We start from the raw sequence: 12,339 nt of genomic DNA, 5'->3' as shown, positions 1-12,339 counted from the left end.
CTTTACAAGGTCTTCTAGCCTGTGGAGCAACCCTTTTACAACATTTAGATGGCAGCAACTTTCCGAAAGCTGTGGGATTGTGTTGGTGGAAAGGTAGGAGAAAAAAAAAAGTATATGAAGCTTGTAGGAGATGGATCTAGGCAAGATTAGATGTCAGGAAGAGAGCTCATGCACTCCCAGCTAAATCCAGAGGGGATTTGCACTCCCAACCCCAAGATATCCTGGGTCTGGACTTGTGAGGATAAGAGCTTGATGTTTAGTCAAAGCAGAGACCTCTTAGAAGTACTGGGCAGGTTTTCCAGGTTCAAGTCGCTCCCAACTCTTGGCCACATCCAGTTTGTCATCTGCAGGACTCAACCCTAAGGAAAGGGACAACATTCAACTCCTCCAATCCACCCCTGGACTTCAGACACTCTGAATTCAGGAAGGCCAAATGAGAAAATCTGGATCCAGTTACTTTTCCTAATCTGTCCTGGAAGAGGCAGCCAGGACTAAAGCTCTTCCAGCTGCACATATAGCTTGTAGCATGAAAGGCCCAAGTTGCTGAGCGTCCTCTCCAGTGTTTCACAACCACGCTGCTCCTCACTCCAAAAGGAAAGCCATCCCAGTGCTGAGCTCCCCTTCCCCYAATAAATACCAATAAGGCTCCTCTGTAGTTTTCTTTTGGTCCTCCTTTCAGATATACCCTTTGAAAGCCCTTAACTTTAATGGTAGATCATACCTATAGAAAAGGCTTAATAAGTCTTGATTTTTTTTTCCACCTTGAGGAACATCAGGCTGCAGAAACACAATTGACTCCTGCTGACACCCCATCTGCAGCAGAGCTGCAGCACAGAGCCAGAAGTCTGGAAGAGCTTAGCACGTTGAGGACATGGCCATGGAGAACATTTGGAGCCTGCATGGGAAACACAGCTCCCCTGCTCCACATGTTCACAGTGGGGACTGGAGCCCTAAGCACGCCCCATGCTSAGCACCTCAGCCTCCTAGATCTTGGGGAGGCAAAGCTTCCTTGGGCCAATTTTCACAGGAACTSCTCCCAAAATAGTTCTGCACCCAGGGTCAAGGAGCCAAGGCTCTTCCCCTACCAGCCAGGGCATTTCAAAGTGCCTCAGCACCACTGAGGTAGAGGCACAGATAGAGGTTCAAACATGCCTCGAATGTTCAGAGCACCAGCAAAATTGGGTGCTGCCGAGTTCTGCCCAGTTGCACCATTCACATGGACACCCCAAAGCCATTCAGACTATAGGGTGGATGGCTAAGGCTGCTGCAAAGCCCCTAACAGGCATTAATTTGGGCCCAGTTCTACATCTTTGAGCAAAGTACGATCCTCTCTGCAAGCATTACTCAGCCTGAATAAAGCAACAGTGGAGAAGGAAAAGCGGTGTCCCCCACTCCATCACTGGTGGAGTTTGGGACACTTGTGCAAGTGCCCCAAAGCCCAGACAAAGACACTTTGCTTTGTGTATGGTCTGGAGTCCACACAAATCTAAAGATTTTGCCCAAGCCCTCGACTTTTTACCCAGCTCTCTGGAGTAAACAGAGATGGAGCAAAGATCAACTCCCAAAGCCATCTGCCCCAAGTGCCATGAAAGCAGCAGCGGTTTCGGTTCTCCAAATCCATCTCTTCTCCAGTGGGAACACTCATTAATGCTGCTGGGTYCTTTGCAAGGGCCAGACAAGTCAATGCACTTGGGCTCTGCTGAAAGAAACAGCTTTGGGGAACCAAGCTCATGCCAAGGATCAAAAGCACATTGTTGGTAGCACTCTTGTTCCTTCTGAATGTGCAGGGTGTTGARTGAGTAGAGAAGGGTCCAGGGCAGCAGGACAGATCCTCAAAAGAGGATCCTAGGCTTGCAGACTGTCCCCCACTAGCAGAGAGCATCCCACAGGATACCTTATCTTAGGATTTGTGTATGGAGAAGAAATCAAAGCATCTCAATCAAGGGCTTGATCACACTTCAGCAACAGCAGAAAAACAGACCCAGAAATCCTGTTAAATTAGCTTTACATGAATGGGTACTTCTTTCCTCTGAGTCCACCAGGGCCGTGCAGGGTTTAACTCCAGCTCCAGTTTACCCCCCGCTCCTGCAGGGTTTAGCTCCAGCTCCGGGAAGAGCCAGACCGCAGAGGCGCGGGAGCCGGCGGAGCCGGGGATCGGGATGCTGGCAGCGGGGCCYGCGCTCAGCCACAGGGCCCGTGCTCTAACAACATCTGCTTTCTATGATCCCCGGGCAGCACTCCAAGTCCACAGCATATATACATACATCTGTGTCTCTGCACTACGGGCCATTTGTCTCCCCAAAATGCTGCCAATCAGCGGCAAAACGGACCAAAAAGCGGTTCCTGATAATCACCAAGCTGCAACGCAGATGGAGCGGCCACGGGTCCCGCTCACAAGCCGGGGTTGCAGAGTTCAACATTGCCAAGCACAACCCAGCAGCAGAGCCCCAAATCCTCTCCCATCCCCACGGCACGGGCTGGCACTGCAGCCTGCTGCGCCCACGTGCCTGGAAGGAACCGTGGAAAGAGGATGGTTTGCACTGCCCCAAAGTGGTTTTGGATGATCAGGCCATGATAGATCACACCACAGGGTCCAGGGCCTGGTAGAGACACCCCAATGACCCACATGGGTCTGGGAGATTCACTTGCTTGGGAAAGACATTCCCTACTACAAATAAATACATTCCTTGGCCACCACAGTGAGGGTGACACTGCCACAGATAGCCAACCTGCCTGCTCAAGCCAAAATTAGTCACTAGTGACTAATTAGCAGTTAATCACACTCACTTGTGAGACCTCAGAGGAGGGAATTTACACCTGGGAAACCACCCTGAGATGATCAATTTATATGAGACATTTCACATTTTTCCACTGATCTGTCCGTACATCTCGACACATCTGAGAACTCCAGAGCATGAATCACRCTTCCTCGGCACATAGTTCCTGACTTAGGTGTCAGCTGCACAGAGCCAGGGCCGAGATGATTTCCTCCCAACTCCCAGAGCACGAGAGAACAAACCAACRCATGGTCACATCCCAAGGACTTTTATCCGTACAACAACTTGCTTCTATTTAACAAGATCACAAGTTCCCAGCACACGGGATCACCCCCATCACCACGATCGCAGCAGCACTTACCTGCCCATGAACTCTTAGGGGTGTTAACAGGAGGCATCTCCAGGCGGGTCAAGTGGTCAAATATGTCCCTCCCAGAAGGCTCCAAGATCCCCTTTAAAAAAAAATCCATTTTTTCCCTTTAAATATACTACAGGAGCACAAAAAAAATAGAATCATAAAAAGAATAAGTGGCTAAAACTAAGTGGCCAAAGCATTTTCTCCTATTTTTTCCTTCCTCCTCAGAGGCACCCGGCTGGGGCAGATTGCAGGAAGCAGCTCTGCTGCCAAGAAACACTGTGTTACTATAGAGACGTTGCGCGAGAGCCGCTCGCAGGAAAACACGGCTGGTTCCTCACACGCCAGCTCTGTGGCTGCTCTGAAAGCCACTGCAGCCCATGCAAGTGGGGCTGCGAGGGGGCACGGACCTGGCCTCGGGTGTCACACTGACGCGCCGAGTTCGCTGCCTCTGCATAGCGCAGTGCAGATTGCAAAGCCGTGCACTCAAAAGCYAGGGAGCACCAGGAGTGTGAGCGGCAAACTAAGATTCCTCCACCCTGCTGCACGCTCTGCTTTCCAGCACACGATGCAGGGAGGGTGGTTTTGCTTTGCCACCCGGCGCTGCGGTGTGGAGCACAGCGCTGCCTCCGGGATCCCAGTTCCTCTCCCTCCCGGGGCCAGGAGGTGCTCACGGGAGGCAGCCAGGGTTTGCAGCAGCCCTTGTGTCCTCTTAGCAGCTGCCCCTTCCTTCTCCTACCCTGCTAGCTACACAACCTCACCCTTAATCCCCCATCTGATTTTCCTTCCSCATTTCCTTTAGCTCTTTTCTAAGAGAGAAAGAGCCACCGGGACGCTTTGTCCACAGCGAGAGCTGGCACTGTGGCYGGACGGCTGCTCTCCAGCACACACCGAGGAAGGGATGGGGTCTTGCTCCCTTTTGGAGGATTTAACCTAATCCCCTCGTTTGGGGCTGTGCACAGCGGCGTCAGGAGGCAACCCAAGTGCCGGTACCCAGCGGGAGCATCACTGCGGGGCAGGGCTGGGGCACCCAGCCAGGCCACGGGTCCTGTGGCGGCCAGGAAGGCGGCGGCGCCGGCGCTCACCTGCATGGTGACCCGCAGCGAGGACGGCGGCGCCATGGCGGGTGTCGGCAGCGGGCCCCGCGCTGCCCCACGGGAACCGCCCCATGGGGCCCCACAGCCTGACCCGCGCCGTGCCCACATTGTGATGCTCCGGGTGCCGCCTGCGCCGCCTCCGCTCCCATGGCATAAAAGCTGAGCCGGTGCCTGACTGCGTCTCTGCACCGCGGGGCATGGAAGCAAAGAGCCGTGCTCTKGGTGCTGTTTGGATGTCACTTGCTGGGCGCACAGGATGCCTCAATTTTCTGCTTTTACCTCTCTGTATTTTATAAGAATATACGGAGAGATCTCCTGCAGATTTTGGAAGCAGGAGGCAGGTTTCACGACAAATTCCTCCCAAGAGCCACAGAGGAAAAAAATGTTGCAATAGCGGGAGGGACTAGGTGACCTCATGGATGTTTTCTGCATTGAGCACTCGGGAGCTCGTGGTTCCTTCCGGAGCCTCCCGCGTGCAGCTTTTGATGAGCTGCAGGCGAAGAAGAGGGGGTGTCTGTATGGGGGCAGGACGGCCAAGGGCCAAGTTACCAGGGCATTAAGGAGGGTTCAGCAAGTCCTCGAGCTTCTCTCACCACGGCAATAAGCTGGACTTGGCTGCCCGGGTTTGGGTGCTTCACTTGSCCTGTTCACACCACCGCGGTGGGACACAGAGGGACACAGGGGTGGGCAGACGTCACATCCCAGCAGGCGCGGATATTGCCTGGTTTCCCGCAGGCCGCCCGCCCTCCCAGCCTTGCAGGGTGACCCAAGGGCCCGCGCACCCAARGGAAACCGCGTGTGCGGAGCGGGGATTCCCCTCCACGCTCCCTCTTCTTCCTCAGGCCAAGGATGAAGGCTCAGCCGGCAGGGAACGGGGGGCAGTGTAGGGTCCCTGTGCAGCCCCGCAGAGCTGTGAGCAGTGTCTGCGGRTCACGTCAACACGAACTCGGGCTCATCCCAGCAGCCGGGACTGCACCCGCGGAAGGGCAGGAGGCAGAGGGTAGGAGCTGCCCGGACGTCTGGGAGCCTGGAACACACAGAGGCAGGAGGGGTGCACGGCAGGGAGGACACACCAGAACAGCAAGGAGGCAGAAAAAGGCAAATTCAGCCCAGGCCAGCAATTCCATCCATCCGTCTCTCATCACCCGTCCCTCTCTCACGGGATGGCCAGTATTTTCCAGATAAGAGAAAGCCATCCCTGCGGACAGTGCTTGGGTGGTGTCCTGGCATTTCCACCAAGTTCCCAGCCGGGAGCAGGAAGCGCAGAAGCTTTAGTACAATGGAACTGTTTTATCATTGACAGTAACTATTTTCCTGGAGCATCGTAAATTAAGAAAACTCCAGAGAACGCAGCGAAGGCAGAGCCCTCCCTGCAAATTCACAAGTTTCAGGACTGAGGTCACTTCTGCTGCTGTCCAAACGCAAACGCGTCCCAGCCCAGTGCAGCAGTTCTGCCGACTTGGAAAAGTGGCGACAGGGAGAAATGGGACTCGGGGGGATGTCGGGCTCCATCATGGGCGGGGAGAAAGGGAGAGGGAGCAGTAGTGACCTGAGAACACTGTTACACCCCTGGAAGGATGTAGCAGAGGGCTGATTGAAGTAAACAGTGCTCAGGAGCCACCGGGACGCTTTGTCGAGGCAGTGCTAGGGGAGGGGAGGCACGAAAGCGGTCTGCAGAGCCAGGCATCCATCCTGCATCCATCAGCACTGGCTGAGCCAGCGGAGCCGGCAGGACGCAGGTTCCAGGCCCCTGGCGTGGCCGGGGCCTGGTGAGAGGGAGCTCCTCTCCAGAGGCGTCCCGGAGAAGCCCGGCTTTGTGGTGGTCACCAAGCAGGCCCCGCCGAGGGCCAGGCAGGGCCCGTCCGTGCTCCTGGGGCAGCTCAGCCTCCTGAGCGCTGCTGGGGCCTCACTGGGACCCCCCGGGACTGGGGGAGCCCGGCAGCCCCCGCGAGCCGGCCGGGGCGCACACGGACCCGCCTGCCCCGGGGAGCCACGTTGGGCGGAAACACATTGACCTCAAGCACTGCGGAGACTTCCAGGAGCTTGCTCTAGTTCAAGTGCTCATGGAAGTGAATAATCGCTTCCTCTCTCGACTTCCCTTCACGGGGAAGAGTTATTCCAAGCTTTGCCTGGAACTGAAAAAAGAAGCATGTCAGGAAGCCAAATCCATTTGTGGGGCAGTAGAACAGAGTGCTGAGAAGTGCTGGTCTGGCCCAGATCCGGTGYGTGCTGATAAGCCTCGCCTGAATCATTTGCTCCAAAACCCCTTCCCCAAAGGTTGGGTTTGTGATGCAATGCGCCGCTGACGGGTCCCTGCATTGCTCATCTGGGCAGGGACCCCTTGCCGAATGCGACGTGCCGCGCTGTAAATGCCTCCTCAATTCATTGTTGTTAGTAAGAGACACAGCGAGAGCGTTCCGGTGAGGAAATGTCCATAAAAGCGCATTTGTCTCGCACATTGCGCAGGCTCTGCGATCGCCTGCTCACCTCTCGGCACGCCGTTTTGCACCTTTCTTAGCAGAGGAGGGAAACGAGAGCCCTGGGGTTGACGTGGCTCTCACTCATATAACGAAGGAAAGAGGCCATCCTTACGGCCAGTTATCCCAGTGCCATCCTTGCACAAAAGCTCATGAGACGCAGATGCGCTATGAGGCCTGGATGATATTTGGGGAAACTGAGGCAGGGAGCTGAGGCTGCCTAATTTCAGGGGAAAGTTGATGCTGAAGCCATGATTAGAGCCTGGATACCATGCCTTGTGTTTGGATCAGGCTTTTTCCAGACCAAAGACAAATAAGTCTGGTTGAGTAAAAACAAGGAATTTTTCAGGTATCAAAAACTGCAAGTCAAAGGAGTCCAGATGAGATACATGATCCTAAAAGTATCTTTTCATCCATCCATCCTTGATCTTCTAGTCCAAAGGAAACTCTTTGCTGYATTTACAGAAAAAAAAAAGAGACCTTATGTTGGAAGGAAGGGCAGAGGAGCCATCCTCAAGAAATTGTAGCACCATCTCTCCATCAGAGCACAGGCTCGGGAGCAAAGACAGGGCTGAAGGGGTTGGGATTCATCCCCGTGTCCTCAGCACCCCGCTGGCTGCAGCCTCCCAAGTGTGAAACACACACTGCTGCTGATGTCTCCTTCGCCACCATGGGCTGGTCCGTGGTTGATTCAGTCCTTCCACTGTGTCTCAGCTGCACTCGCTCTCAACTAGAGTTGATGATTATTTTTCAATTAAGTCATAAGAAAAACAGAAAGCCCTGTGCCTTGAGCATGCTAAAATCCCCCATCTCTGCTGTTTATGATCGCCCACCCTACAGACCAGGATCCCCAGGAATGGTCACACGGTGACATGGTGGTGCAGCAAAACCCCACAGCTGGTGCAAAGAAGTCCTTGTAGGAGCCCACGCCAAGCCGGGGGAGCAGCGACCCTGCAGCGAGCTCTGCAGTTAGCTGCGGTGTTGCCTGCGCTCACTAACACAGYCACAGCCCTCTCGAGGTTACCCCCAGCTTGTGGATGATCGCACACCCAGCTGGGGGATTACCTCTAACGCACGCAAGTATTTGGAGCAACAGTGAGGATGTTTTCCTGCTGTCCTTAGGACTCACATTGCTGAGACTGGTCAGCAACCGTCATCCCCACTGGAGAGAGGAACGCTCGGTGTCCGGAGCATGGAGAGACATGGCAGGGCTCCAGATGGCAAGAGAAGCTGACAAGTGACGACACGAATCGCCCAAATGTCACGCTGGTCACATTACAAAGTGAGGAGAGAAAAGAAGAGGACAAAAAAATCCTGCAAACCACAATGCAAAATTCAGCTATCTGCCACCAATTTTGGAATCTGCGGAGGAAACCCTCCYGCCTGGGCTATGCTGTCAACTCCATACGCTGTCATCCCACCTGCATCCATTTAATGTGGRGAGCATATCTCATGTTCAAAAAAATAAGAGAAAAAAAGAAAAACAGTCCGGGCGGGACGGGGCGCGTATTTGGCAGGTGAGTGCCCATACCGCGTGCTTGCCGCGCCGGCGCTGGCGCGTGTCCCTCCTGCCCACGTCGGCGGGTACACACAGCCCTGCCGTGGGGCTGCTCCACACGGACACGGCTTCCAGCGCCAGCCCTTGTGCTCCTCCCTCAGCCTCCATGTGCCCTTGTCCCTCACGAGGCTACGGAGCATCTGCTCGGATACCCTGAGAGCTCCGGAGCTTCTGGTTTGCACTCCGCGTTTGCACCTCCTTCTTGGACACTGGAAYGTCCGCCACTATGCCCCAGAGACCTCAGTGGAGACACTGCGAATGTGCAYGGTGGCATATGAGAAATTCCCGGCTCTCCTAGAGCCTCCAGCAGATCCCTCCCCTTCCCTGGGCTCTGGCTTCCCCAGTGCAATGCAGGCTGTGTGCTTTCTAGGCAGGAGGAGGTCTCAGAAGTCATTTTTGTACTTTGAAAATGGCAAACGGAAGCCTTGGGGGAAAATGCAGTTTATACGTTGAATTATTCATCCTTGTGGGCCTGGAACCCTCCACACTTGAAGGTGCAAACCACTAGCTCCCTGGTAGCCTAGAACATCCAAGGGAGATGCAGGGCAGAAACAACTTTTTGAGCAGAAGCAAGAAATAGCCATTAAAACTACAGCCTTTCCCTTCTATAGAGTAGTGTGGAAAGAGAGGACAAGTCCTTGTCCCACAGGTAATATTGATTCTCTTGCTTTTGAAAGAAGGCCAGCAGGCACTTCAGTAGCTGTGCTACCTAGGCCCTTGGGCTCATTGCAGTTACCTCAGACAGACCCTAATCTGTAGTCCAGAACCATCTTTATGCCTCTTCCATAGATGAGWTGGAGCCGCCTTTCCATGGCAGCAGTGGACACACGTTGCCCTCACAGAAGACTGCATTCAGTTGCACGTTTTATATCCATSTCCTCCTACCTGCCGCTCGTTGCTGGCCTAAAAATAGTGCTCTGTTCCTCCGGTTTTGAGGAGGAGCTAGGCAAGGTGGGATATGAGCTGCAGTGGGTGAATCCTGCTGCGACATGCATGCGTTGCATTAACGTGAGGATGGGGTGAGCATCCCGCCACAGCCGGGATGCCGAGTAACCTAAATCCCAGCACAAACGGAYGGAGCCTTTCAAAAGCAGCAGCGCTTGTGGCAGCCCTGCCTGCCAAGTCCCGCTGACACRAAAGCAAATAGGAGCCACGATGGAAGTTGCTGTTATTCCCAGGCACGTGAAGCCCAGGGGACTCTCCCCAATGAGCCCATGGGCGCTGCGGAAGAGCGGCTGCTCTGGTTGGCGTGATGCTGGTAGAGCCCCACGGCTCATGTTAGGGCTGGCCACCAATACCTGCTTCTCCCAAGGCAGGAGGAAGGGGACGGAGGGTGTCTCAGCCCTGAGCATCATCCCAGGGGTGTTCGAGAGGGCTGTGAGCAGCATTTCCCTGCCTCCCTTGTTCCCTCTGCCCCAAGATCTTGCCCTGARGCCAGGCCCCGGTGTGCATCCAAACCCCAGAGCACCTGGATGCTCATGAGACACCCCAGGGTGAACCTGGCCCACATCTCTCTTTTAGGGATGGGAACTCTATTTTGCCCTACTGCTGTATCTGGAATTTCTGTCAATATGACTGGGATTTTCATGCACCTATCAAGCATTATAGCTGGACACACACTATTTGTGTGTGTATGTGTGTATATCTTATTTCATGCAGGTTTTGCTGTGTAAAGAGGCCAACCCAAAATTTAAGTAAACCCCAAATTTAAGTAAACTATTTTATTTTACATATATTAAAAAAAACCCTAAAATTACAAAAACAAAGCCCTTTTAGGAATAAAACAACATGCATGTTCTTCTACCCTCTGTCTCTCTTCTGTATCACAAAATCACAGCTCTTGTTGCAGACAGAATGTCTGCATTTCTGCATCCATATCACGTGCAGCAGCTGGACACATCTGTCTCAAACTGAACTAAGCCCAAAGTTTCTGTAAAAAGCGTGTGAATGGCACTTGATCAAGCCAAAGGACTGCTCTGCACGTTTGACTGCATATGAACTTTTCAGAGCAGTCTGCAAACATTTTCTGGCCTTGACTGATTTGCCTGGGAACACATGGCTGAAACCATCTTGTTGAGCAGGGCCCGGTTGCTTGTGTCAAACAAATTAAGCAAAAAAAAAATGAAATAAATCTCCAACTTTTCCCTCTCCTTTGAGAGAAAGAAAGGTCTTTTTTGGGAAAAAAAAATCTATCTCAATATTCAACACAAAAAAGAAACCCTGAACTCAAACAGGCATAACCAGATGGCCATTTATGCAAAGCAAGAGCAATTTCTCAGGCCTGCCCGTGTCTGTAAGGGGCAAAGCAGGCATGTCCCGTGGGCTCAGCAGCGCGAGGCATTTAGCACACGTGAGTGCCCTGGTGAGATCTGGGCAGCTGACATTTGCATTGGTGAATTACAAAAGAAAAAACTAGTAACTCCTGAAAGGTTAAGAGAACTGGGCACAAAAAAAAAAAAAAATCTTAAATAAATAAATAAATAAATCAGACTCAGAAAAGCATCTCCTCTTCTTTGCCCGGTATCCRCTTTCGAACGGTTCCCACAGCCAACAAGAGGGTGCTGCTGTTACAGCAGCTGCCTCGCAACTGGGGTATTTGCAGAGTTTAGCACCGGCTGCAAGRTATCGCCCTTCTCTGCACATGTGATTTGCTGGTGAACCTGGAGAAGGTTCCCCCTGTGCGGGCAGCCGGGGCCAGCCGCGGGCGCAGCGCGGTGCGGCGGGAGCCTCGGCGAGCGCCTCTGTTCTGTCCCGGAGCGCGTCCGGCCGCGCTGCACCAGGGAGCAGCTCCCGCTCTGCCAGCGCTGGGGAAGCCGGCGGCCGCTCCTCCTGCCTGCGCTCGCRGGGATGTGGCAAACGAGCAGCCTCCACGGATGATCTCCTCCCGTTCTTCTCCCTGGGGCTCGAGGCTGGCGTCGGGCCCACCCGCCTGCGCGCGGCAGACGTCTGTCTGCTGCCGCTCCAGGACCGGTCGCTCCATCCAGCAGCGCTGGCTCCTAAGGGCGGCACAGCAGAGGATTCCTCACCAGGGTGCCTCATTCCACGGCAGAAGGAGCCATCAAGGACAGCGTGAGGAGCTGCCGTGGAGAGCACCTGAATCCCGGGGTGCACCCAAAGTTGTTCCCTGGGACATTCAGCACAACCCGAGCAGAGAGCGGCGACTTCCTCGCGGTACGGCCGCAAACACAGGTTTCCCCAAAAGAGCCGGCTGCAGGAGCGGAGCCAGGGCCTTTCCTGGAAAGCYGGGACATGCCCCGGCTTCTCGGCGCCCCGGGGTGTGCCCGTGCTCATGGAAAGCAGAGCGCAGCGCAGGAAACGCGCGGTCCGTCTGCTCCCCAGSAAGCTCCGCTCCACGGGGTTGTGACGTGGCCGCCCAAACTGCCTGTCCCGGGACACAGAACTGCAGAACACRTTGGAAAGCTCTCTTAAAACAACAAAATTGGGACTTTCAGTGCGCTCAGAAAGGCGTCTGGCTGGCAGGCGTGGGAGCCTGGACCCGCATTGGAGACAGCTGGTCCCTAGCCAGTTAGTCCCCATGAGTTGGTCTTCTCCTGAAGYGGACACCTAAGGAGGATGAGCATTGGGGCTGCAGCGCGGTGGCTGTCCTGGACGTGCGTGTCGGCATGTGCACCCACACAGTCGGCTCACGTCCAGGCTGAGCGAGGCCTCACCCTTAAGGAGTACTTTTAAATTTAGTGATTAAAATTGAAATCGGTTAATTGAAACCGGTCACTCCGGTTACTCTGAATACTGTTCAACTACCAAAAAGTATGTGTAATAAATTGCACGTCTTAGTGATCAGCTCATGATTGGATAACTTTGTGTCTTACACTTCAAATTCTTTTTGGATATCGAGACAGTTATTGCTTCCCTCCTGCAGCTGCTGTGTGCTCCAGACATGGACCTATCCGCATGAGAGAATTCAGCCTTTCAGCTGTGCTTGTCTGCCCTTTCCTTGAAAAACGGGGACAAAGTCCCGAGACGTCTGCGGGCCCAGCGGATGTTCTTTAGGCACACTTTGGGAYTGCTAAACCTTTTTTAAGGAAAAGAGACCATAGTCATCCTGACACACATA

General features: G+C 54.0%; 1 protein-coding gene across 1 annotated transcript in view; it reads right to left on the bottom strand.

Annotated features, from left to right (window-relative positions):
• TEKT3 (tektin 3) overlaps positions 1-3,277 on the bottom strand; it is an 82,336-nt gene extending 79,059 nt beyond the window's left edge. The window contains exon 1 of the mRNA XM_026043620.1: positions 3,139-3,277. The gene's annotated coding sequence lies outside the window, so the exon portion shown is untranslated. The remainder of the gene's footprint in view (positions 1-3,138) is intronic.
• Positions 3,278-12,339: the final 9,062 nt, after the last annotated feature.

This window comes from Nothoprocta perdicaria, unplaced genomic scaffold (genome assembly GCF_003342845.1).
Source record: "Nothoprocta perdicaria isolate Ctin4 unplaced genomic scaffold, notPer1 scaffold_331, whole genome shotgun sequence".
NCBI classification, from domain to species: domain Eukaryota; kingdom Metazoa; phylum Chordata; class Aves; order Tinamiformes; family Tinamidae; genus Nothoprocta; species Nothoprocta perdicaria.
Note: the sequence above shows the minus strand (reverse complement) of the source record. Positions and strands in the feature narration are given on the sequence as shown.